The 27,673-nt window shown below is 41.2% G+C and overlaps 2 long non-coding RNA genes across 5 annotated transcripts in view; one reads left to right on the top strand and one right to left on the bottom strand.

Annotated features, from left to right (window-relative positions):
* Positions 1-4,555, top strand: part of LOC104917474 (uncharacterized) — a 46,739-nt gene extending 42,184 nt beyond the window's left edge. For all 4 annotated transcript variants that reach the window (XR_014880947.1, XR_014880949.1, XR_014880946.1 and 1 more), the window contains 3 exons: positions 3,093-3,236; positions 3,768-3,868; positions 4,418-4,555. This is a non-coding gene — a long non-coding RNA (uncharacterized LOC104917474). The remainder of the gene's footprint in view (positions 1-3,092; positions 3,237-3,767; positions 3,869-4,417) is intronic.
* LOC146545722 (uncharacterized) lies at positions 76-22,683 on the bottom strand. The gene is made up of 3 exons (XR_014880945.1): positions 22,529-22,683; positions 9,915-10,112; positions 76-5,558 (listed from the first exon to the last, which is right to left on the bottom strand). It is a non-coding gene; the product is annotated as an uncharacterized LOC146545722 (long non-coding RNA).
* Positions 22,684-27,673: the final 4,990 nt, after the last annotated feature.

Genomic DNA, 27,673 nt, shown 5'->3' with positions numbered 1-27,673 from the left:
TAAACTATATATTTTCAAATGCATTAAGTTTAATCAAGCAGTTGATTTCTGAATTTGCAAAAATAATGAAATAAATAAGAGATCTTAATGTGTCTTTATTTTTACATTTAATAATACATTAGATAGAAATTCTACTTCATTGTCAGCTGGTTGAGAAATACAGCATGTTGCACTATAATCACAATCAAATATAATTACAAGTATCAAGGGAAATTTAGGCTACAAGGCAAAATGAAAAAAAAAAAAAATTGACCATGGAACATTAGATTAGTAAAACATTAAAGTATTTTAAAAGAAACTTATTGTCTGTTATAACTAAATTATTTGCATAGCTAAAATGAACAGACAATGTCAGTGTTTGTGGTTATGAATGTTACATGGCAATCAGAAACTGCAGAGAGAAATAGCACTGCTAAGGTTACAGTCTCCTATGTTTCTCCTACATATTTGCACACTGAAATTAATGCAATCCCCATAATTTTTATTTAAAGTAATGAAATAGGAATTTATTATTCATCCTAATTTACCTTTAGTTTCTAAGAAACAACACAGTGAGAGGTTACCAATATAGCCATGATATGCCATGTCATGACATATGCTGGGAACTCTTTTTATGTAGAAGTCAATGGGAGCAGAGTTAGGCCGGTGCTAAAAGCTCATGAGAAATCTCTCCAGGATGACTTTCTCAGCATCAAATAGTATGCCTGTAGCAGAACTGGGATTGGAATTACACTCAGATCTTCTAAATTCCAGTTAAGTGCCTTAATCACATGACTTACTGGAGATCTCCTAAATGAATTCAAACATGTTCCCATCATTTCTTCACCTGCAGACCCAGGAAGTCTGGTCAGAAGCAATTTGAGACAGCTGCAGCCATCAGCTATCTCCTTGTCAGCTGTTTTCTAGAAAATACATGCATGAACTATCATTCCCAAAGAACAGAAACAAACTAAGATGGAGTTCATCAATAATAAAAAAATCAAATCCTTCAGAAGTATACATGTTCATTTTTTTACCATTTAAAATGCAATTCACATTTTATGTTACTGAATTCTTACTTTCTTGCAAATCTGGAGTAAGAAAATATACAGAACGGATAATTCCAATGCAAAATCATCTTTCTTCAAAAAGAAAGCCTCAGAAAAAAACACAAAGCTTCAAGGACAATTTTTGTGAAGGCTGGAGGGCCACCTGGACTACTTGTGACATCTGCACTAATTGAAAAAGCAAACGAGGCCACATAGGGCTGTTCTTTGACCATTTAATCAATTTTCCACTCAATGTATTGTTCATTCTTAGACTTTAATGCTGGAATTGATTTTAACAGTCATTACAGAAATACCTAAGTCAAAGGGCTCTCAACCTCTTTTAAGTTTGACCAATGGGAAAACGAGATTATGGATATGTGACTGTGATTCAAATGCCTTACTGAAGAACAATGCCTGAGTAACAGTCCATTCAAGTCCCACTGGTGACATCAGCTAACAGGAGCACAAAGTGAGAAATAACAAAATGATTATCTCTGATAATGCCTGCTCTAGACTCTGACTGCAAAATTATCTCTGAAACGTTCATTAGTGTCATATAGAATCCTAGAAGCACAGGTTGGTTTGAGTTGGAAGGGACCTTTAAGACCATCTAGTTCCAACCCCCCTGCTATAGGCAGGGACACCTCCCTCTAAACCAGGTTGCTCATAGCCCCATCCAGCCTGGCCTTGAATGCTTCCAGGAAGGAAGCATCCACAGCCTCTCTGGGCAACCTGTTCTAGTGTCTCACCACCCTCACAGTAAAGAATATCTTCCTAATAGCGAGTCTAAAGACTAGCTCCCTTCATTACAGAAATAGGTCAGCTGTCAGATGTTTATAAATAAATTTGAAAACTGGATATTTGACTCAAGCAAGCAGCAGAGTCTGGAAAAGAATGGAGAAGAATATTAACATTATCTTTAAGATGCTTGCAACCACAGTTACTAAATATAAATATATAGTCTGTAAAATAACGGAGAAGAAACATGGAAATCTGTGCTTTGTCTTGCAGACCTACATCCACAAGCAGAGAGGGAAAGAGCATCAAAATTACTGCTTGAATAAATTTTTATCATTTTAACAACTTCCTCTTAATAGAAATATTTATCTTACCCAGCACTTAGATGGTACTGACTAGAGAAATTGTAGATGAGAAAAGGAGATAAACTGTACTGAAAGCAGAACATACTTTAAAAGTGTTCTACCTTTGAATGGATTTATATTTCACAGAACAAGAGGTTCTATGGAGATGAGAGTCTATAAGAAAATTCTTTTTTTCTTTTATACGTGTCATGGTTTTATAATTTTGTTATCAGTATTCCGCATCATAACATCATGTAAAGCACAATTAAAGAGTTAATACTCCAGTTCCATGGACTGACAACTTTCCTGATGCTTGGTTCTCAGAAGAGAAGAACTACATATCCCACGTCACTTCACATTCAGAGAGGAAAATAAGCCATGGGAGGAGATCATGGGATCTCATTCTCTGGCTCCCTCTCGCTCGCTGCCTGGAGTGTGTGTGTGTGTGTGTGTGCTCCCCAGCCGTGTGCCTTCAGTTCAAAGTAGGCTTTTAAGTTTCGGATGCTCTCTCTCTCATTTTATTTATTAGCCTCAATTTCAATGATATTGTATTATATTGTGTTATCTTGCATTTCGATATCATATTTAGTAAAATTAAGTTTTCCTTCTTAGACCGTTGATGCCATTCTGTTTCTGGGGCCAGCTCCCCTACCCATGCCCTTTTCCCTTCCCATTTTTGGGCCAGGGGACCTACGGGCCTGCTGCCCCCTGTCACGGGCACAATTATCTAGACATTTCCGTGACAATATGGTACAAATATATAGCAAGAGGGAGCAATGGCCGTGTTACATAGCTTGTGGGGAGTGACTTCTTTGCCTTCTGTAACATTAGTGATTCCCTCATGTACTGCTTTCTTCTCTGTTCTGGGGCAATAAGAATTTGGCCCTAATAAAACAGATTTACAGCATGACCTTTGCGCACGCGCATGATATATTGTGATGACAGCCACTCCACTGTGAAATATGATACTATGATCTTTCAGTTGTTTCCCTTTGGAAGATGAGCCTTACATGACTACACTGATAAGCATCAATGTATCAGAAATTATGCCAGAATAACAGATACTGACGTGTTGTACCGTTGGAGGATATTGACATAGTTCTGAAAAAGCAAGCTTAAGGACAAGGTGAGACACAAAAATCAAATAACATCATTAAGAGATGATTCAGTTCAGTTCCTGATTAAAACTTTCCTCTTTTACTAAGATACACTGACTTACAAAAGACCTTTGACACTTCACTGGAAAGCATATGTTTTTTTGAAGATTTTTCATCATTCTCATGCATGCCTGAAATTTGTTAGGCTGGCAGATGTTTGTCATGGGATCTCCAGTATTGCTATAGCATTAAAAGGGCATTCTTCAGTTACATTAAACACTACATCAGTTCTTTAAGGAAATTACTGTGTCTGTGATATGTTACACTATTAACACATACACAGCATCCAATTCAGTAACATGCATTTATCTGGAGATTTGCATGCACCATAAAGCAGAGTTGGTTTGCTGGTCATCTTCGGGTTTTTCCTGCTGGGAAACAAGGGAGGTACAAAATGGGTGGTGCTCTTCGTCATCTGTTTTCAGTGATGCTATTGAGTGTTACTTATTCATCTGAAAATATGGTTCACATTTGGTATTAATCTTATTTTTATTCAAAAGGATCAAAGCTAGCTTGGGTCCCATTCGCAAAGCTGCAGGTAAAATATTGGTCATTTCCTCAAAAGCTCGAAGTGGACAAAACAACAGACAGACAGATGAAGGTAGGTTGAGAAAGATTAATCAAAAGATAAAATATAATGTGTACTTACACAGAACTAAACCAGAAGTTTTTCTCAAACAAAAACACTAACTCACAAAATTTACCTTTCAGCTACACTGTGATAGCACTTGTAATTAGTTAAAGTTTTTGCATTACAGATACACTTCAAGTGTATCTGTCTTTACATAGTCTTAGATATTAACTAGATATTGCAAGCATCTTTATTGATTTTGAATACTGGAGAATATCATTCAATTGAATTCTATCTTATTTTGCATGTGACCTGAAAAAGACCAGAGTTTGGGTCAGAGCAGTGACACAAGATGATTTCTATGTATATTGCTAAGTACAGCACAGTTGCATACCTGCACATGACTTTGAGATTATGATGCAGCAAGGAGTATTTCAGCAAGTATTTTGAAAGGTGAAAGAATATTACTGTACCGATATGTTTTGTGCAAGAGGTTCATTTGTTTTTATTATTATTAATACAGATAAAACTGTAATTCTCTGCAATAATATCTCTCCTTTTCCTAATATAATTTTGTAGAACACATGGTCAGAAAACAATGGTGAAATGAATGGAAAATATATCAAGGCCTATTAAGACTATTTGGATTGATTAACTTAAAATGGAGGCACAACTCTGTTCAATGAAGCTGTTTAATATTTATGAGGGTTTCCCTGAAAGTAATGTCTCCTATTTTATTATGTTGGCCCACAATGTCAGAGTGGATGTTGGTGATGTGTCAATAGATGTTGGACCTTCCCATCAATGTTCTGTTACATTTTGTTGCCATGCGACAGATGGCAGCAGAGGGATAATCTCACAAAATGGCATCAGACATGGAAATACATACGAAGCAAAGGTGTGTCACTGAATTCCTCCATGCAGACTGCACCCATTGGCATTGGTTGACACTCACTGAACAATGGAGACCAAACAGTGGATTTGAGCACAGTGAGGCAGTGGGTGGTGCATTTCAGCACTGGCAACAACCAGATGACCATGCACAACTGCCGTACTATGGAATGAAGAATGTCTCAATTAAGTTATTCACAAAAAATTGATGGATTATGACCCAGAAACTATGAACAGGACTGAGTATCATCTTCCGTGAATTGGAAACAATGGTGGCAACACTGGAATAACATAAAGTTTGTGCCAGGTGGGTCCCATAGACGCTCACTCAGGAACATAAAGAACATCACATGCAAGCTTTTGAAAATCTGTTGAACCAATATGAGGCTGAAAGTGACAACTTCGGGTATTGCATCATTACTGGTGATGAGACCTGGTATCACCACTATGAGCTGAAATCAAAACAGTCTATGGAGTGGTGACATGCAAATTCCCCATTGAAGAAAAGATGCAATGCTGAGTTGATATAGTGATGTGCACTTCCTTCTGAGACAGTGATCCCTCTCAATTTCCTGGAACCCGGGCAAATCAGCTACTCTGACTGCTACATCACAACACTGAGCTGAAGTCTCCAACATCCAGGGTCAGGCCAGAGAAGACAACCTTTCTCTTGCAACACGATAACACCAGGTCCCATACCAGCTAGAAGATCATGGAGCAGACTGCCAATCTTGGCTTGACTGTCCTACCATATTCACCAGATACTCTGGATTTGATGCCTTCTGATTTCCATCTGTTCAGACTGATGAAAGACGGACTGTGTAGGCAACTGCAGAGCAAACAAAGACAGTGACAGAGCCTTTATTTGAGAAATAGGTGCTATATGAAAAAATATTAAAGAGGAATTAATTCACCTCTCCCGGTAACAGTTTGGAGAAAGGGACAAGCTGAGGAACGAGACCCCCTCCCCCGTTCGGACCATTGCGCTGCAGGAGAGAAGGGCAGGGGAAAAGGGGGACCTGCACAGACTCAGATGCCACGGGAAGTATGGTGGAGACAGAAGGGGTGGCTCTAGACAACCCCCCCCGCCCGCTCCAGGCACTCACATATTCACATAGCTCACTGGAGCATTGGTTCAGGCTGTGACCTTGGAATTCCACTACAGCAACATTTTACTAACAACGGTGCTCTGAAACACTAGGTAATCTCTGATGGTACAGATTTTTACAAGTGTAAAAAATGCATAGGTAATGGCAATAACTGTCTTGAAAGATAGTGTGTTTTTAGCTGCAATTTTTGCAATATCATACTGTATTATTGTGCTCTTTTTATCTATTGGAGTTTCCACAGAAATAAATAGGAGGCATTATTTTTCAGAGCTAAATATGCAGACCACTTGATGCTTAAAAATCTTCTTTATTTTCCAATAGGTAGGACAATTTCTTCTCTGAATATTTGGATGAGTATTCAGCAGGCACAGTCCTTAAAGTCTCTGACAAAAGCGAAGAACTTGGTTTTTAATAAATTCCATCTTAGCTTGAAAGATTTAACCATAAGAAGTATGTTCATAGAATCATAGAATCACAGAATGGCCTAGGTCGGGAGGGACCTCAAGGATCATCAAGCTCCAACCCTCTGCCTCATGCAGGACTGCCAACCTCCATATCTAATACTAGACCAGGCTGCCCAGGGCCCTATCCAACCTGGCCCTGAACACTTCCAGGAACGGGGCATCCACAATCTCTCTGGGCAGCCTATTCCAGCACCTCACCACTCCCTGTAAAGAACTTCCCCCTGACATCCAACCTAAATCTTTCCTTCCACAACTTAAAACCATTTCCCCTTGTCCTGCAGTTAACCACCCTTGTAAAGAGTTGACTCCCCTCCTTTTTGTAGGTTCCCTTTAGGTACTGGGAGGCTGCAATGAGTACACCCTGCAGCCTTCTCTTCTCCACACTAATGTTAATTTACAGAACTGGAATGCTAACAGCCATATGTACCCCTCAGCAACACCCACCTCTGAGGCTCTTGTTTAAAGTGTTAATTCCTTACAAGTTTCAGTCAATGTCATTAAGTGCAAGATATATTCACACTTTGAAAGAGAAAATACATAACATCCAAAAATGCTAGTTAACATTTTTACTTAAAGGAAAATTGCTTTTTGGGGAAATACTGGAAAAGATCATGACTTTGAGTATCTTACAAATGCCTTTGAGTATCTTACAATTGCCTTGGTATTAATTTGAATTTGGTCTAACCTGATTCAGTATTCTTACAATTAGAGTGACAGCTCTTAAGCTATCTGAAGCATTCATTTTCTTAAAAATGTTGTTAATATGTGAAAATTTCAACAACTTTACATAACTGGAAAGGGGGTTTTGTTACATTTCTGAGATCCTTTGTATCATTAAATAACATCATGGCCTCAAGTTGTGCCAGATTAAGTTTACATTGGATATCAGGAAACACTTCTTTACAGAAAGGGTTGTTAAGCACTGGAATAGGCTCCCCAGGGAGGTGGTTGAGTCACCATCCCTGGACGTGTTTAAAAACTGTTTGGATGTGATGCTCAGGGACATGATTTAGTGGAGGGCTGTTAGTTAGGATGGTATGGTTAGGTTGTGGTTTGACTTGACGATCTTTAGGGTCTTTTCCAACCTGAGCAATTCTGCAATTCCATGATTCTATAATTAATTACCTGGTTTTGTATAAGGTAATTTTTTCAAATAGCAATCATCTAAGAAGAGTTTTACATTTTATATTCCTCTAATATTTTTGAGACATTATAATGCTTTCTTTGCTTGTTTTCCCATGGACACCAGTATGATCTAAGGAACAAAAAAAAAAAAAAAAAAAAAAGATTTCAGCAGTTTCAGTTTTGCCATTGTTACAACTATAATTTTGTTAAAGACTCTACCCTAATTGATTCCCTCTGAAAACCTGTCTTCTATCTGCAATGTGATGAATAATCTGTAAATAACACTGGAGATTGGTCTGTTGAAAAGAATATTTCATTCCTGTCAGTTACTGAGATGCTCCCTCGGAAAACAACTGCTCAGCTCAATAGCAAGGCACTGATGCTGGCCCAACTAGACGCAGAAAACAAATGGTTCTTGTGTTTGCTTCTTCCTTGTTTCCTAGTTTTCCCAATTTATTTGATTCTGTAACTGTTTTTAATACTGACAGTATCTCAGGTGACTCTGTGTAAAGTGCTGTATTGATAATATATGGTAACTGTTAAGTCCCAGACTGAACCAGATTGAGCACCTGGGGAAACGACTGGTGTCACAGGGTTATCTCTAGATATAAGTCCGCGACAGGGGGGCACAGGCCCCGGGAAAAAAAGAAGAAAAAAAAAAAAAAAGAGAGAGAGACAAAGGGGTGAAGGAAAAAAAAGGAAGGGGTACTAATGGTTTGCCACGGACCCGGCCGGCCCCAGGCCGCACGCTCTGGGAGAGGGGGAGGGCAGAGAGCTAGCAGATAGTTTCAACTAAGAGAAAACACAATGGCAACCATCCGAGGACAAACGGTAATTTACTGAATTTAACCAAAACAAACAAAATGAGAGGGACAAAAGTACCCACAGTAGGAGTCAAACCACAACAGTGCGAGGGAAAGCAAGTGCTTTTCCGCCCAGCGAGCTGAGACTGCAGAGCTGGGGCCAGTGGGAGAGAGGCAGCCACACGGGCCCTGTCTGGAGCTCCGCCCCACTTCCTCTTCCCGCCAGGTCCTCCAGATATGCCGCTCCCTCCCCTCCCATCAGGATAATCAAAGTGCCCATAAAAGGCAGTAAACAGAAGCAGAACACTAACTCATTAACTCCCACTGGTCCACATGATGTTCTGATGTGGAATACTGCCAACAACAAAAAAAATCACAAAACCACAACAACTGGGTCAGTGGCATCCACAACCTCTCTGGGCAGCCTGTTCCACCACCTCACCACTCTCTCTGTAAAGAACTTCCCCCTGACATCCAACCTAAATCTTCCCTCCCTCAACTTAAAACCATTTCCCCTTGTCCTGCTGTCATCTACCCTTTCAAAGAGTTGACTCCCCTCCTGTTTGTAGGCTCCTTTTAGGTACGGAAAGGCTGCAGTGAGATCACCCCACAGCCTTTTCTCCAGGCTGAACAAGCCTAGCTCTCTCAGCCTGTCTTTGCAGGGGAGGTGCTCCAGTCTCCTGATCATCTTTATGGCCCCCTCCAGACACTCTCCAACAGCTCCCTTTCTTGTACTGGGCCCCCAGACCTAGATGCAGTACTCCAGATGGGGCCTCACAAGGACAGAGTAGAGAGGGACAATCACCTCCCTGTCCCTGCTGACCACCCCTCTTCTGATGGAGCCCAGGATGCCATTTGCTTTCTGAGCTGCAAGAGCACACTGCTGGCTCATGCTCAGTTTTTCATCCATCGGAACATCCAGGTCCTTCTCTGCAGGGCTACTTGTGGATTTCTCCTCCCAGTCTATATATTTGCCTGGGATTTTTCCAGCCCAAGTGCAAAACCTTGCACTTTGCTATGTTGAACCTCATTAGATTCACCCCGGCCCACCTTTTGAGTCTGATGAGGTCCCTCTGAATGGCATCCCTTCCTTCCACCGTGTCACCAGCACCACTCAGCTTGGTGCCATCAGCAAACTTGCTGACAGTGCACTCGATTCCGTCATCGATGTCATTGATAAAGATGTTAAAGAGCATCAGTCCCAAGACAGACCACTGGGGGACAGTACTCATTACCAGCCTCCACCTGGACATAGAGCCATCGATCACCACTCTCTGTCTGTGGCTTTTCAACCAATCTATTATCCATCAAGTGGGCCATCCATTAAATCCACATCCCTCCAATTTGGAGATACAGATGTGGTGGGAAACCATGTAAAAGGCCTTGCTCAAGTCCAGGTAAGTGACATCAGTCGCCTTCCCTTTGTCCACCAATGCTGTCACTCCATCATAGAAGGCCACCAGATTGGTTAAGCATGACCTTCCCCTGGTGAAGCTGTGCTGGCTGTCTCAGCTCACATGCTCATTCTTCATGTGATCAAGCATGTTGTCCTGGAGGATCTGTTCCATGATCTTCCCAGGTACAGAGGTGAGACTCGCCAGCCTTTAATTCCCTGGGTCCTCCTTGCTCCCCTTCTTGTAAATGGAAGTGATGTGACCCTTCCCCCAGTCACCCAGGACCTTACCTGACAGCCACGACTTTTCAATCATCAAATATGATGGAGAGCGACTTGGCAACCATCTCAGCCAGCTCCTTCAGAATCCTGGGATGCATGCCATCCAGCCCAATAGACTTGTACACATTCAGTCTCATGAGATGATCTCGGACTTGCTCTGCCCTTCCAGTGCTCCCAGTGCTTTATGTGATGTTATGATGTGGAATACTGGTAACAAAAAACATAAAATCGTGACAACTGATTTGTCCAAATGCTACAGATACTATGTTGTTCAAGTTCAGAATTAATTACCTATTGCTACTATATTACTGTGGAGACATTGCACGTGTCCTTCATTAGAACAGCCCAGTTCATGTTTCACAGAATTTTCATGCTTAATTATCTTGACTATCAAGAAACAGTAACCCCACACAAACCAAAAGGATGTAAAAACATGCCAGGTGACAAGAAAATATTTGGAAGTAGTTTTGAAAACAAATTTTTGCCCTTTCAATTTTCCTTTTCTCTTTCTAAAAATAAAAATAAATACTAAGAAACAAAAACCTCACAAACAACAAAGCAGTAACATTGAATGTATGTAAGCATAAAAGGGATGACACTGAGGCAAGGATAATGAAAAGATACAAAAAGTGAGGGGGAAGAGAGATTTGGATTTATCAAGCAAGAAGAAACAAGTAAGGAATGACCATAATAAAGCAAAGATATGCAGTCTTGAAAGGAGAGGCCAAATTCTGTGCAGTAAATACAAGTCGTCTACATTACAGCAAACAATCAGAATAGGGTTGGTAATGGGCATTTTATCTTAATGTCAGAGAGAATTTTATTCTGTCCTTTGAGCTTGTCTCAAGTTTTATTAATGAGCTTTGCTAAATTATAAGAAAAGGCTATTTGGATAATAAACATGAATATTAAAATGAAAAGAAGTATGGATTATGGAAGTTCATTGCCCAAACATCTAAGCCCTCTATTGTGTAGCAAAAGTATTCATCTGCTCTTTCAATTGCTTGGTTAAAATGCTAAATTATTCCTGGTGCTTTGTAGTAGATCAGTTAACATTACTTTTAGTTTTATTCAGACAGCACGTTCTTGTTCTTCTTTGTATATGAGGCACTGGCAGCTTGACCTCCCAGTTTATTTGTTTATAAGACCGTATCATCAAAGCTCTACAGCAGGCAGCTCACAATTTTCAAATGTTAACGTTGAAAGACCTAGATTTCTGACTGATGTCAAGCTCTATTTGCAAATTTGGAATAGCAGGCAAGGTTCTTATCACACACTGAATGAATAAGCTCTAGATATATCATTAAATTCAGCTTGAAATGTTTATTATCACATTTTAGAGAAAAACAAGATTACAGTAGATACTCCAAGGAATAGAATCTAGATAAAATGTATGTTGAGAATGCAGACTCTAAGAGCCAAATGCCAGTATGTTTTTCCTTTTTCTTGAAGAAAAGCTGTTTGAAGGCAGGACTAGAAACTCTAGATCCACTGCTGGGCTCTCTGTTGTACCAGCTCATATCCTAGTAACGTGCAGCATTCATGCTCCTACCTGAGCTGAGCAAGTGAGTGAAAAATAATGCAGATGATGAATTTGGCCTTTTCTGTTCATGAGCAGGCAATCAAAATTTCAAACATACATGAAATTAGTGAATGTCTTCCATCTGTAATTTTTATCTGCGCATGTTAATTACACCTTCCTTTGATGTTTCAGTTTTCATATCTCTAACACTTATCTGTGATGGGCCAGAAAAACCACAAAGCAGTGTACTTACTTCTGTTAATGGGAGTGTGAGACTTCTCATGACCAAAATGTCAGCCTAAAGAAAACGAAGCGGGTTTTTTATGGCTTTGGCACTCACTTGTGATGGCAAGAAGTTATGCCATAATGACAGTGAACAGCCTCCACTTCAGGCAACGATAGTAGAGAAGCTTACCCGACAGTAGGAACTAAAGGGAAAGGTTTATTATTGACACTGAGATTATCCTTTCCAGCACTGTCACATAAACAGTTGTATCAATTTGTATCCATTTAAAACCTATATGGTTTGTGTATTTTATTCAGTTTCAGTGTTTAATAAAAGTAATTTGACAAAGGAATGCTCCTTAAATGTGAAAACCCAGTTGGCATATCTAGAGACCAAAATTATACTGATTTATTTGTGATTCAACTTAAAAGCTAAAGAAATAGACACTGACTTTAAAAAATTGCATTCAGTGCAGAGCTGGTAACACAACTGTTATTTACCACACCATATATTCAACTTTAATTTTTTTGTTGTTTATTCTTTTTTTCTGCAAGCTGCAGCACTTGCACTGAATATAACAGTGAAATAGTGAGTAGGCAGGCAGCGTTATTCAGTTTTGCTGGCTGTTGTAAGTGATGAAACTATAATTCACTGGGTGATAGATAACAGAAGGTAATTTTATGGTTACTAAGAATGAGTTTGCATTTGTTGGGATAGTTACTATATAAATTTATAGATCTATTTTGTATGTATCACATTTTAAATTTTAGTGGCAGAACAAGGAGTGGTATGAGAGTAACACAAGTAGTACCGTCATGAACTCCTGGTTTAGCAGTCACTTGTAAAGGTATACTGTAATTCATCATGAAATAGGTTCAGAATGTTCTCAAAATCTTGTTATAAATCATAGCCTCTGGATGGGAAGGTGTTATTAAGTTTGTTTTTTGATTTTTCTCTTGCCCTTTCTCCATCATCTTATCTAGGGAAAGTGTTGAGATGTAGGGAAGGCAATTCCGTACAGAAGGTCCTTTTAAGTGCTGGATTTAAGTGCTCTTCCAGGATTTAGCACTTTTCTAAGCTTAACTGACAGGTCATTTTGCCCCTTGTTATCTGGGCAGATAGACCCTGGGACCCCATGAAGACAATAAGATTAATTGTGGGGCAGCAGTAGGACACTAGAGCTTCAGATCGCAAAATTCAGACAAGCTTGAACACCTGTCAAGCTATTATGACATTTACATTCAATAAATATAATGTCTCCAGAGAACCAGAACTGTTTTTGTTTAAAGATGGAGATTGGGCCCCAGGGATGCCATTTTGTTGAACATGCCATTCTGTGGTGAAGAAATACAAGCTTTTGTCAGAGATTTAATTGTTGGAAGAGCTGTTAAGATTTCAGTTCAGGTCACAAATCTGAAGGAAGCCTGGACTGACAGAAGGGTGCTTGATTTGATGATCATGGGAATGAAAGAGGAATAGAGGTAGTTGATGTACTGAATTTGCATTTAAAAAGCTCACCTAGGAACTCAGCAATTAGACTTTTAAATATAAAAATTTAACTTCAGAGCTTCCCAGAAGTATTCAAAAGTACTGAATTATGTAATGGCCGAACCAAGGACATTTCTTGGAAGTGAAGTTTTCAGCTGAGTATTTTAATAGCAAATTGCAAAATTCTGAGGAAATGCAGCCATCCACAGGAGTTCAAACAGGAAATTTAAATGATCTTCATTAGGAAATATTTTCTTCAGAATTACAGTTGAGAATATTTTTTTCATTGTGTTCTATTACAAAATGTTTCTACACCATAATAATGTACTGACAAAAGAGAGGACCTCTGGAAAAGGATATAGAAGTTGGGGGGAGAAATGGATACTGTCCAATACAAATGTTATTTCAACTTCTTATGTACCAAAACAAATTGGAATTTTGGTTTTGTTTTATATAACTTATGTTATGAGAAATAAGTGGAGGTTTCCACAGAGTAAAAAAGATAATTTGGAGTAGTCTTGAAGAGCTTTATAACAGTGGTCATCAAAATCCTCTGTAATCATCTGTAGTCCAGGTTATCATAAAACGCAGTTCTGTTTCAGAAACAGAATGAAGAAGGAGAGCAGCTTTCCATTCTTAAAATTTCAGTTGTTTTTCTCATTCCAAAAGCAGTTTAAAGCTATTCTGCGTTTGTTTACCAATAATAAAAGTAGAGGAAGTTAAGGAACCAAACTCTTGCCTAGAATTTAGAATTTGTAGGACAGAACCTGTCACTGGGCATATGTTCTTTTGGGTGCCTGTATCTCCCAGGATGTATTACTATACCTTCACTGCATTGCATATGAAAGCATTAGGAAGGGAACCAGTGAATGAGAAGTCTCTTTGGGAACTGCCTATAGGAACATAGTGATGTAAAAAATCAAATAGATAAAGCAATTGCTGATCTCCAGGATCCCTGAAAGCTTCACTCTCAACACCTGTACATGAGAATCACAAGAGCATCATTAGCGAGCTCCACTGCCTTGCAAGAGTGGGGAGATCCAGAGATAATGGGAAGATCCAGAGGCAGCTCAATCCTGGGAGAAAGATTTCACGCTCTGCTTCACTTCAGCATTTAATCAACTGCAAAGGCAGTTTATTGCTGTGTATACTCCAGTGCCAGAAACATTATCACCTAATTAAATTGTTTCATTGTTTTGCTATATCAAGCAACATGTCTCTTTAACTCCATTTTATTTAGTAGCAAGCTTGCTTTAACATCATGAGAATGGGAAATTAAATTGAAGGGGTGTCTGTTTAAACTAAAGTTCAAATCAATGATGCAGATAGACTTTCACTGCCAAATTCAAGTTCTTCACTTTGCTGCAGTCCTGCATTTGGGCACTATTGACAGCATCTTCTACATTCACATATGACCATGCAGCATATATTTCAAGGCCTTTTCATTTTTTAAACTTGTTACAATCACTGGAATTTCCCTCCTTTCCAGTTTTTTTTAGTTACAAAGACTAATAGAACCACAGAATATCCTGAACTGGAAGGGGCCCACAAGGACCAGCTCCTGGCTCCACAGAAAACAACCCAACAATCAGACCACATGTCTGAGAGCACTGTCCAGGCACTTTCTGAATTCCTGCAGCATGCAGCCATGACCACTGTCCTGGGGAGCCTAACCACCCTCTGGTGCAAACCCTGTCCCCAACCCCCAGCTGCCCCTCCCCTGACACAGCTCCATGCCGTTCCCTCGGGCCCTGTTGCTATCACACAGACCAGAGCTCAGCTCTGCCCCTCCACTACCCTAATTAGGAGCTATAGGCTGCTATGAGGCCTCTCCTTAGTCTCCTCTGCTCTGGCTTGAACTAACTTCAGTTGCTTTTCATGCGTCTCCTCCAGACCCTTCATTGTCTTTGTAGCCCTTCTTAGGTCACTCCCTAATAGTTTTATGTCCTTTTTGTACTGTGATGCCCAAAACTGCACACAGTATTCAAGTGAGGCTGCACCAGTGCAGTGTAGACTGGGACGATCACTTTCTTCCAGCAATCCCATGTTTGATGAACCTTAGGATACCTTTGGCCTTCCTGCTGCTTGGGCACACAGTTGACTCGCATCCAATGTGCTGTTGACCAAGACTCCCAGATCCCTTTCAGAGGGGCTGTTCTCCAGTGTCGCATCTCCCAGTTTGTAAATATAAGAGTTGGAAGGGACTTTCAGAGTAGCGTATTTTAGCAGTAATTTGGACTAGATGATCTTCAGAGGTTCCTTCCAACCCCTACAATTCTGTGATTCTGTGATCCTCAGTAAGTACAAACAGAGGATACTGTTGCATGTACAGAGATCTATATTATATCCATACTTAAATTTATTTATATCTTCATATCAATTAAAGAAACTGAAAAAAAAAATTCTTAACATCCATCTATCACCATCTTTTTATGCATCGGAAATAGTGTGTCCAAATGGATGCTGACAATTGCTTAGCTGTGTACTGGGTAGGTTAACCCATATCTATATTTTCATTTGAAAAATAAATAAATTTTTAAAAAGCACACCAAACAAAAAATGTATAATCATTGCCTTATGACTGAAAAAGACTTGCAAATCTCTATTCTCTTCATTTTGGAACTTCTATTTGTAAGGAGAGGGAATAACCTTTACTGTATTGTTGGAATAAAAGGAACTAGATGATTCATCTCTGTGAATCTGCTTGTTGAATTTGATGGATCATTCTTAAAAGCGACGTTGCTAATCTTCAGGTTTTCTTTTTTAGGTTATTCACAGATCAGTGGGTTTTCCGGCTAATACAGGTCCTGATGCTCTTCTGTCTTCACACATGGTATTCATCATATCTTGACAAGAAAAGACCTTCAGTCTACAAATAACCTTCACTGAAGTAAGACATGTAAGTGAGTTTCTATATGAAAGATAGATTTTATGGCTGAATAAAAACTAACTGTAGTTAGAAAGTGTTATTACGTGGCCTTATTTAAACATTTTCTCTCTTTTGATTTTCCTCAAAAGATTTTTAGTGTATGTTGTTAAATTACCAATAGAAAAAATATATATATATACTATTTTACCATTAACCACAAATTCAACAGGAAAGGAAAAGCAGTTGAGTATTTTATCATTCTGAAATGTGCAGCCTTTAAAATATTTAAGTATCCACATTAGTTCTTGTCAAACTAGCACAAAGCAGTGCATAATTTGACCTATGCGCAAGAGCAGAACAAGATAAGAAGCTTTGGTAAAGGTGAAATATTCACAATATAGCTACTTTGTGCAACAGTTAATAATTTGGTTTCCTAATGCTACATCATCATCCTCACCATCATTATTATTATTGTTGTTGTTGTTGTTGTTGTTGTGATCCTGAACAGGGTATCCAAAGTAACTCTCTCTAGTCTCTATTAAGCAATTCATCATCAATACTATGACAATATAATGATCCTTCTCAGAACCGCAAACTTCAGCACAGAAGAAAGCTAATTAAATTTCATTGTCCTATACTGTAGAATCAATCTAATTTTTTATCAGAAGGATTGATCAGATTTTCCTGTTTTTCCACACTCCCACAGCTGTAGTGAAAACAAGTCTCTCTTCCAATAGGTTAAAACTAACTGTTCCTGAAATGAGTTACTGATTTCAATGAGAAAATCATGACATATGAGGAAAGACTTAGACTCTCACATTGAAAACGTGTTAAAAAAATAATTCCAATAGAATGATATTTAATGAAACCAAAACTAATTCAATTTAACTTGTAACTTCTCTCACATAGCAGTCCTGGGAGGTCTACTACAAAATGATATTTTGTTAGGTTTTTTTTTCCTTATTATGAAACATTTCCTCATTTCCTGATGGAGAACACCAATCAGGTCTCCTTTCTTTGAGAGCCACTCATTTAACAGACCATGTAGAAGCTTATTATCTTCATAAAATCAATTTCTAACTAGTCTGTCAGAAAATGGTCACTGATTTCCAAGAAAGTGCCATTGGGTGGGACAAAAGAAATTGATTAGCAGGGAGATTTGCTGAGGCAGAGTAACCTGTCTGAAACTTTATATTATAAGCAATTAACTAAGAACTCCACACCTAAACTGTGATCATAGCAGAGAATAGCTTCTTATTTTCACACTGATTTAATAATGAAATAAAGGTTATGCTAAGAACAATAAACATGATAGTACATGCAGCTTCAAGTGCTAAGTGCAGCGTTAACATTTAATTATTGAAGCTGCAGTGCAGAAAGATAAATCAACAAAATAAAACATGAAAATTGTGATCATGGAGTCTGATTATCCTCACAAACAATTTTGTATTATTGTCTTTGATGTAAATGTCTAAAAAAGAATAATAGAAGAATAAGAACTCTTAAAGCACTGAAAGCACTCAGTAGTGCAGTGTTATGGCAAGAACTTCACTAAGAATGAACAGCAAATGTATCCGTAAGTGCCTCAAGACACAATTGTAGTTCTAATTGGGATCAAAACAGTGCAGAATCATTTATAAGTGTGATGCTTTCAGTTGCACTATGTAGTCCAACATATGTGGTATTTTTTATTTTGTATGTTTTCTTTTTGTTGTAGTGGTTGTTTAAATTATTGGACTTCCGCATATGTTATATATTTTCATCTATTTGATTTGGAGAAGTGCATTTTTAATACCTCCAAGTATAATGTCTTGTAGAAGATCTGGTAAGTATAAAATATGATAACTTCTCTACCCAATGCAGGAAGTGTTTTAAGATCTGTAGATCTGTAAGATCTTGCTGTGGGAACAACCAAAACTATTTAATAAATACATATATTTAATTTCTTAAGTAAAATTATTGTTAACAGTTTCCCTTCTTTGGTGAACTGTAAAATGTAAATGTCTTTACAAAATCAACCTTTTCTCAAGAAACCTCTGGTAAGATGGGCCCTGTAATGGTATTTTCAACTTCAGAGCTGAAAAGAGTTAAAAATGAGAAATGCATTTCTCGCATGAATTTGGTATGTTCTTTTTTTTTTTTTTTTTTTTTTTTTGAATCTTTTGAAAGAAACAGAAATTCTGGATCATATTTGATCTTAATTTTCAAAGCAGACATCATTTTTTCACTGACGACTGTTTGAAATGTCCAAAAAAATGAGCATTATACTCCCCATATACAGCAAACTCAGAGTGCAATTCAGTAGCAAGTGTGTCTACTTTAAGAGATGTAGAAAGTTATCAGTTTATTTCTTCACTGTATGTTTCTAATTGGAATTAAATTTGCAACAAATCAAAACAATATTAAAAGCCCATCTTACATTGGATACTAGTGTCCTGTAGATTCAGTTTGGAATAATTTTCTTATCAAAAACATAATCATTTATTGCACTGGAGCACAAACCCGCCACATGCTATTACAGTAAAATCCAGGCATTACTTCCATCTGGCTTTGTGCACACAGGATGTTGTACAAACTACCAAAAGAGCTCTATTTCATTGTAATTAAAATTTAGTGTTACACTTAAGCAATAAGGCAACTCCAGGAGATGTGATTATCATGAGATAATGATCTTGGGGTGTTACAAGGCAAGGAAGCAACCAAATGCCTCTAATCCTCCAGGGGGTATGATTATTTCAGAGTAACCACACCCCCTGAGGTAGTGTGATTAGTATCAGAGACAAATCTGTACTGAGAATACAGAAATGATTTTGTAGGGAAATGTTGGGGGGCCAGTCTAGGTAAAGATGATAATGAAGACTGCTGAAGTAGCAGTTTCAGATGAGCCCTGTTGTTCACGTGCTAATTCTGAAATGGCTTTAAGAACTCTCTGGACCCATATAGAGCTGACAGTGATGTCATACCTCTATAAGTAATCCTCCATAAATGCACAGATCTAATCTTTTCCTCTTATTTTGATTTCACAATTTCCATTTCATAATAGCAATAAACCACAGTAAGCAATGCATTTCTGGGAGGTTATTCCACTTCTCAGGTGACTGAAGTCACTCAACCTTTAGCCTCATATCTTTCAAGGCATCTAAGAAGTGCAATAATTCCCCAGAAATGCACTGCCTGTCATGTCTTATTGCTTAATTACTTTGTACTTATCAAGTAGTTGCTCTTTAAATGAATGCAGAAGCACAGTATGTTTTACAGTTATGGTGTGTATAGGAGCAATATAACACTGTTATGGCAAAACGTAAAATAAGTAATTGTTACAGCATAAATACAAACTAAAGCTGCAGTACAAATTGTGCTACCAACTATATTAGGTGTAGGACATTCTATTATTCTGATAAGTACTTTGTATATGACTAAGTAATGGGACATATTCAGTTTTGGTAAGGATGCAAAACATGGACCAGATAGAGAAGACAAGACAGATAAGACAAAACTAAACTCTGATTACGGAGTTTATATTCCTCTTCACAGAATCATAGAATGGCCTGGGTTGAAAAGGACCACAATGATCACCTAGTTTCCACCCCCCTACTATGTGCAGGGTCACCAACCACCAGACCAGGCTGCCCAGAGCCGCATCCAGCCTGGCCTTCAATGCCTCCAGGGATAAGGTGTCCACAACCTCCCTGGCCAATCTGTTCTAGTGCGTCACCACCCTCTGTCTGAAAAACTTCCTCCTATCTATCTAACATAAACCTCCCCTATCTCAGTTTGAAACCATTCCTCCTTGTCCTGTCACTCTCCACTCATGTAAACAGCCATTCCCCTTCCTGTTTATATGCTCCTTTGAAGTACTGGAAGGCTGCAGTGACGTCTCCTTGGAGCCTTCTCTTCCCCAAGCTAAATAAGCCCAGTTCCCTCAATCTTTCCTCATAGGAGAGATGCTCCAGTCCTCTGACCATCTTAGCAGCCCTCCTTTGGACCTGCTCCAAGAGCTCCACATCCTTCCTGTACTGGGGGTCCCAGGCCTGGACGCAGTACTCCAGATGGGGCCTCACAAGAGCTGAGTAGAGGGGGACAATCACCTCCCTCTCCCTGCTGGCAACCAATTCTTCTTCCTGATAGTTTTGGAAATATTTAAACATTTCTAAAACCAGTGAAATCACATTATAGTAATTAAAAAAATAGTTAAATAGTGAGGTTTGCCAGCAACATGTTGCTATTGATCTTTCCGAAAAAAAAAAGTGAGCAGGGAGGATAAAAAGCATCTTTTACTTGCAGTAAAAGGAAACTCCATTTGATTTTTTTGATGAAATCCTTAAAACTAAGATATTATTCACAGTTCTGGTCAGCAAAAAATGATGTGGAATTGAAAAACTCAATTGTTGAAATCATCATGGCATCACTGTAAGATCTCCTCTCAGTTTCTCACCAAAGTAGTTTCTGTCCTTTTCCTATGATTAAAACAGGACCCTCTAGAAGGAAATATTTAAATTTACTGATGGAAAAAAAAAAGGAAGCCAGAGAGCTGCTCAGACTTCAGTCTGGATTTTATGTGTCTGACTACCTACTTAGGTTCACAATCTACTTCTGTGCGAACACAAATGAGAAAAAAAATAGAAGCATGAATATGGGTGTGATGAGTTCTATACATGTCAAAACCAATCTATAACAGAAAAACTTTCCCTTCTGGTGCCTCCAAAAAGAGTAACTAAATTATTAAAGCAGAAAACATACAAGCCCATATACCAAGTTCTCCTCAGAGCTGTCTCCTGAGTTTCAAGAGCTACTGTTTCAGAAGGAGTCACACACAAAGACAGCCCAGAAATTCTGTTGCAGTATGTAGGACATGAATTCTAAAGCAACTGAGAAAGGTTTAATTTAAATATATTAAGCCTAAAACAAGTCTTGATGGTCCAGAAATAATAATAATAATAATTAATTAAATAAAAATAATTTAATAGTGCAGTAAACAAAATATTTATTCACAATTATTTTTGTCTGCATTGCCTCAGCTGAATAAATAAACTACTATGAAGTATATATATATGATTACTAATACTGATAGTCTCATTCAAAAGCTATTTTTATGCTAATGTAATATATTTCAATAACAATATAATGTTTCATTAAAGAAAAAATGTCTGAAATTAAATTTTACTTTGTACTAACCAAATATCTTTCTTAACTTTGCTTCTTTTTGGCTTGATGGCAAAATTATTGCTTGGGCCTGCTTTGAGAAAAGACCTCCTTCAGAGAAAGAGTCCCACCCAAGGTAGCATTACAAAAGCAACTGACTAACAGACCTATGAGAGATGTACAGATAGGCATAAATATCTTAGTGTTTTAGAGCTTATTCTCCTTCATATAATACCTAAAGGAGCAAATCCCTTTTGGAGAAGCAAGACTGAATTTGGTTGAAATGAAACCCAAAGCCCCCTCGTTAGTCTGATAGTACACCACTCAATTAAGTAATAATATATAGCACATTTCATCTATGTGATTGTGAATTAGTAACCATTCCCTGAAAGAAAACTGAAGTGAAAACTTCCACTCAAACCCAGAATACAGCACTATCTGCTCAGTGCATAAGTTCATGTTCTAACATGCTCTTTCAATTTCTGCATCTACTTTGATGCTTGAAACTTATCTATTAATGCTAAATACTTATACTGAGAAATTTTAATACTCTGCCACAGTAGAAAGAAGACTTCCCATGCCAGCATCTTAATTTTCTCAATAGTTACTGTCACTGTAACCCTTAATTTAGAGCACAGAATTGACACTATGGTAAATTACAGTGCTCCTCAAAAGCTTCACCTTCCAACCTCAGCTCTGTGACTGTGTCAGAATTTGAAAGAAGAAGAAGAGTTTGTTTCTCAGCAAGTGTGATGTCATGTTGAACAAGAAGAGCCTCATGAAGTGAAAAGATTTGCAGTGCCAGTGTACTAGTTCAAAGCTCGTTACTCACATCTGAAATTCTGGAGCATTGTTCTTGACAATTTCTTAAACTTATCACTTCAAACATTATTGAAAACAGCTGACAGTGTATACTGAGCTGGCATAATGTAGAATATTGTTTATGTCTGGATTACGTTTGCTTTATCTATTAAGAAATCATCTGGTTTTATTCCGAAAATAAGAAAAAAAAGACATTGTAAAGAGAAAACACCGTGTACAGGACAGCATTAAGAAGGACTTACCTTCTTAACTACAGGGGACCTCTTTTTTAGAGCACAAGAGCTCTCTATCCTCCAGCATAAGAACTGAAGCAGAAGAAGCAGGAAGTTGTCATGGCTGAGCAAGGGCCTGCTGGTCAAACTGATGTGAAGGGAATGTACACGCAGTGGAAGGAGGCACAGGTGGCCTGGGAAGAAGACAGGGATGCTGTCCAGATGTATAGAGATGGGATCAGGAAAGCCAGAGTTCAGGTGGAAATGCACCTGGTGAGGTGTAAAACAGTAAGACATTCTACAGGTACATTAGTCAGAAGAGAACTATCAAGGAGAATGTACCTCCTCTGATCAAGCCTCTCCTCAGCTTGATCGCCGAGGCTCGCTGCTTCAGAGCTGTCCCTGCCAGAACAGCAGCGACTGACAGTGAGGTACAGGCCGGTTTCAGTCACTTCCTTCATCCGGGGAACGCCGAGATAACAGAGCAGCCCGGCAGCTCTCGCGAGAGCGGCTGACGTGAAGTGCGCCTTGCCAGGGCAACGGCTCTTCATCCACGCCCCCTGCCTAGAAAAAGCCTCAGGGAGTGAAGAGGGGGTTAGAGTGTGAGGATCACGTTGGCCGTTCAAATGCGGAGAAACCGTAGGGCACTGTGAAGCGAGTGATCTTCAGGGCAAACCCCGAGCAGATCAGCGAGCAGGCAGGGCAGGGCACCTTGCCATGTAGGAGGGAACTTAGCATTTAACAGGTCACTTAACAGGTCTTTGCTCTGTGGACACACCGAGGTGCAGCCATGATCACCGCATGCTAAAAGGGATGTGGAGACTCAGACTGAAAGCATGAATGTCCTTGCCGCAGTTCAGGTCACAGACTGCAGAGAATGCCTGGCCCTGTCGCTGCTGGTACAGGACGGCAGCCGGGATACCAGCTGTGTGTGGTGTGAGCAAGTGGATGATCTGCTCAGCCTGGTGGTAGAGCTAAAGAAGGAAGTAGAAAGGCTGAGGAGCATCCGGGACTGTGGGAAGGGGATTGATTGGTGGAGTCATACACTGCCATCCCTGCAGGAAGGGTGCGGGGAAGATGCTTCTCAAGCAGTGGGGGACCATCTGCTGTCTCACAGTCCCCCAGATATCTGCTGGAATAGTGGCATGGTGGATCGCAGACAATCCAGGAGATTTCTGGAGTCTGTCGAGGACAACTTCCTGATCCAGGTAATAGATGGACCAACCCAAGGTGAAGCCTTAGTGGACCTGGTGCTCACTAATGCAGAGGAGAGCAATAGAAGGTTAAGATTGGATGCAGCCTGGACTGTAATGACCATGCCTTGGTGGAGTTTGTGATCTTAAAGAATGCGGGGACCCTGTACTTCAGGAGAACAAACTTTGGCTGCTCAAGGAACTGCTGAGTGGGATCCCCTGGAAACTGTCCTTAAGGGCATGGACAGAGAACAGAGCTGAGAGCTCTTTAAGGACAGCCTTCTGAGGGCGCAACGGCTCTCCATCCCCCAGCAGAAGAAGTCAAGCTGGGGAGGCAGGCGCTGTGGCTGTGCAAGGACCTGCAGCTTAAACTGAGGGAAAAGAGGGAAATGTACAGAAAGTGGAAGCAGGGTTGTGTAGGCTGGGAAGAATACAGAGCTGTTGCCCATGTGTGTAGAGACAGGATTAGGAAAGCCAAGGCGCAGATGGAGCTGAACTTGGCAAAGGACGTGAAAGATAACAAGAAGGGGTTCTACAGGTACATAGGCAGGAGGAGACAGGCGAAGGAGAGTGTTACCCCTCTAATGAAAGGTAATAGGGAGCTAGCTTCCTCAGACATAGAAAAAGCTGAGGTACTCAATGAGTGCTTTGCCTCAGTCTTCACGGGTGGTCAAGTCTTCCTGTGTCTGCCAGGACCATGAGCCTCTAGATGAGAGTGTGGGGACTGGTTTCTGTCCCACTGTAACAGTGGAGCAAGTCCAGGTCCTCCTCATGAAATTGAACGTGTATAAGTCCATGGGGCCGGATGATATCCATCCTAGTGTTCTGAGAAAGATGGCTGATGTGGTTGCTGAGCCGCTCTCCATATTTGAAAAATCACGGCTGTCTGGTGAAGTCCTGGTGTCTGGAAAAAGGGAAATGTTACTCCCATTTTTAAGAGAGGAAGACAGGAGGACCCAGGAAACTACAGGCCTGTGAGCCTCACCTCTGAGCCTAGGAAGATTGTTTAGCAGATCCTCCTAGAAGCTATGTTAAGGCACATACGAGATAAAGAGGTGATTCAACATAGCCAGCATGGCTTCACCAAGGGCGGACCTTGCCTGACCAATCTGGTGGCCTTCTATGATGGAGTGACAGCTTCGGTGGACAGGGGAAGGGCAATGGATGTCATCTACCTGCACTTCTGCAAAGCCTTTGTCATAGTTCCTAAATTGCAGAGGTGTGGATTTGAAGGATGAACTGTTCTATGGATTAGGAATTGGCTGGCTGGACACAGCCAAAGGGTTGTGATCAGTGGTTCTGTGTCAGGGTGGAGGCTGGTCACAAGCGGTGTCCCTCAAGGGTCAATCTTGGGACCGGAGCTCTTCAACATCTTCATCAATGACACAGACAATAGCATGGAGTACACCCTGAGCAAGTTTGCGGATGACACCAAACTGAGCGGTGCAGTCGATACACTGGAGGGAAGGGAGGCCATCCAGAGGGACCTGGACAGACTGGAGAAGTGGGCCCATGAGAACCTAATGAGGCCAAGTGCAGGGTTGCACTTGGATTGGGGCAATCCCAGGTATTTATACAAACTGGGGGAAGATCTCCTTGAGAGCAGCCCTGCGGAGAAGGACCTGCTCCATGACCTTCCCAGGCACAGAGGTGAAGCTTACTGGCCTGTAGTTCCCAGGTCTTCCTTTCCCTTTCCTTCCCTTCTGGGCTGCAAGAGCACACTGCTGGCTCATGTTCAGTTTCTCATCCACCAGGACTCCCAGGACCTCTAAGTCCTTCTCTGCAGGGCTACCCTGAAGAATTTCTCCTCCCAGTCTGTATATTTGCCTGTAATTTCTCTGGCCCAAGTGCAAACCTTGCACTTTGCTATGTTGAACCTCATTAGATTCACCCCAGCCCACCTTTTGAGTCTGATGAGGTCCCTCTGAATGGCATCCCTTCCTTCCACTGTGTCAACCACACCGCTCAGCTTGGTGCCATCAGCAAACTTGCTGACGGTGCACTCATTCCATCATCGATGTAATTGATAAAGACGTTAAAGCACATCATACAGGATGATCTGTTCCATGATCTTTCCAGGCACAGAGGTGAGACTCACCAGCCCATAGTTCCCCGGGACCTCCTTGCTCCCTTTCTTATAAATGGGAGTGACCCTTCCTCCAGTCACCCAGGACCTCACCTGGCTTTCCTGATCCCATGCCTGCAAGTCCAGATGGCATCCCTATTCTTCCCAGGTGACACACCCTTGTTTTCAAAACCTGTATGCACCTTTCTTTGCCCTCAGCTTGCCCAGCAGGATCCTTGCTAAGCCATGCCAGTTTCCTGCCTCCTCTGCCCGCTTTCATATTCAGAGGGATGGAGAGCTCTTGTGCTCTCAGAAAGGCACCCTTCGAGAGCAGCCAGCATTCCTCAGCATCTCTGTCTCTAAGGACAGCATCCCAGGAGATCTTTGCCAACAACTCCTTAAGCAGCCTGAAGTTCTCTTTCTCTCTTCTGACGTTCAGGGTCCTGACCCCAGGCTTTGCCAGGCCCACATCCCTTGAGATCACAAACTCAACCAGGGCAGTCACTGCAGCCCAGGCTGCCTCCAAACCTGATGCCATTAATGATCTCCTCCACACTGGTGAGCAGCAGCTCCAGCAGCGCTTCACCTCCACACCACATCCCTCAGCACAGCGTCCAAACGTTCCTTGAACACCTCCAGGGTTGGTGACTCCACCACCTCCCTGGGCAGCCCATTGCAACGCCTGACCACTCTTTCAGAAAAGCAGCATTTCCAGACATTCAGCCTGAATCTCCCCTGGCGCATCTTGAGGCCATTCCCCACAGTTCTATCACTGTTACATGAGAGAAGAGGCCAACCCTCACCTCACCACAACCTCCTTTCAGACAGTTATAGACAGCGATGAGGTCTCCCCCGAGCCTCCTCTTCTCCAGACTGAACAACCCCAGCTCCCTCAGCCGCTCCCCATAAGACCTGTGCTCCAGACCCCTCACAGCTTCATTGCCCTTCTCTGGATACGGTCCAGGTCCTCCATGTCTTTCTTGTAGTGGGGGGCCCAAAACTGAACACGGTACTCGAGGTGCGGCCTCACCAGAACTGAGCACAGCAGGACGATCCCTTCCCTCTCTGAGTCCGGCCCTCCAGCCAGTTGCTTTCCCAGCACACAGTGCAGCTGTGCAGGCCATGGGATGCAGCTTCTCCAGGAGCACACCGTGGCACACAGTGTGGAAGGCTCTGCTGCAGTTAAGGCAGACCACATCAGCAGCCTTTCCCTCACCCCCAGGCGGTCCCTCCATCACAGAAGAATCACAGAATCACAGAATCGTAGGGGTTGGAAGGGACCTCCAGAGATCATCGAGTCCAACCCTCCTGCCAACGCAGGTTCCCTACTCCAGGTTACACAGGTAGGCGTCCAGGCGGGTCTTGGAGACTCCACAACCTCCCTGGGCAGCCTGTTCCAGTGCTCCGTCACCCTCACCATAAAGAAGTTCTTGCGCACATTTGGGCAGAACTTCCTATGCTTCAGTTTCTGGCCATTTCCCCCTGTCCTGTCTCCACATACTACTGAAAAGAGTCTGGCCTCGCCACTCTGCCCCCACACCTTTGATATTTATTGATCTGGATCAGGTTCCCACTCAGTCTTCTTTTCTCAAGGCTAAACAGACCCAGTTCACTCAGCCTTTCTTCATAGGGGAGATGCTCCAGGCCCTTCACCATCTTTGTGGCCCTCCGCTGGACTCTTTCCAAGAGATCCCTGTCTTTTTTGTGCTGGGAGCCCAGAACTGGACACAGTACTCCAGATGAGGCCTTACCAGGGCAGAGTAGAGGGGGAGGATCACCTCCCTCGACCTTCTGGCCACGCTCTTTTTAATGCACTCCAGAATGCCGTTGGCCTTTTTGGCCACGAGGGCACAGTGCTGGCTCATGGCCAACCTGTCATCAACCAGTACACACAGATCCCTCTCTGCAGAGCTCCTCTCCAGCAGCCTATACCGGTGCATGCAATTATTCCTTCCTAGATGCAAGACTCTACACTTGCTTTTGTTAAACCTCATCTTGTTTCTTACTGCCCTGCTCTCCAGCCTGTCCACGTCTTCCTGAATGGCAGCACAGCCTTCAGGCGTGTCAGCCAATCCTCCCAACATCGTATCATCAGCAAACTTGCTGTGGGATCAGCAAGATCAGGTTGGTCAGGCAGGCCCTGCCCTTCACCAACCCATGCTGGCTGTTCCTGATCCCCTGGCTGTCCCACACACGCTGTGCGATCTCCTTAGGATGATCTGCTCCATA

This window comes from Meleagris gallopavo, chromosome 1 (genome assembly GCF_905368555.1).
Source record: "Meleagris gallopavo chromosome 1, MGAL_WU_HG_1.1, whole genome shotgun sequence".
NCBI classification, from domain to species: domain Eukaryota; kingdom Metazoa; phylum Chordata; class Aves; order Galliformes; family Phasianidae; genus Meleagris; species Meleagris gallopavo.
This window is presented reverse-complemented; position numbering and strand designations above follow the sequence as displayed.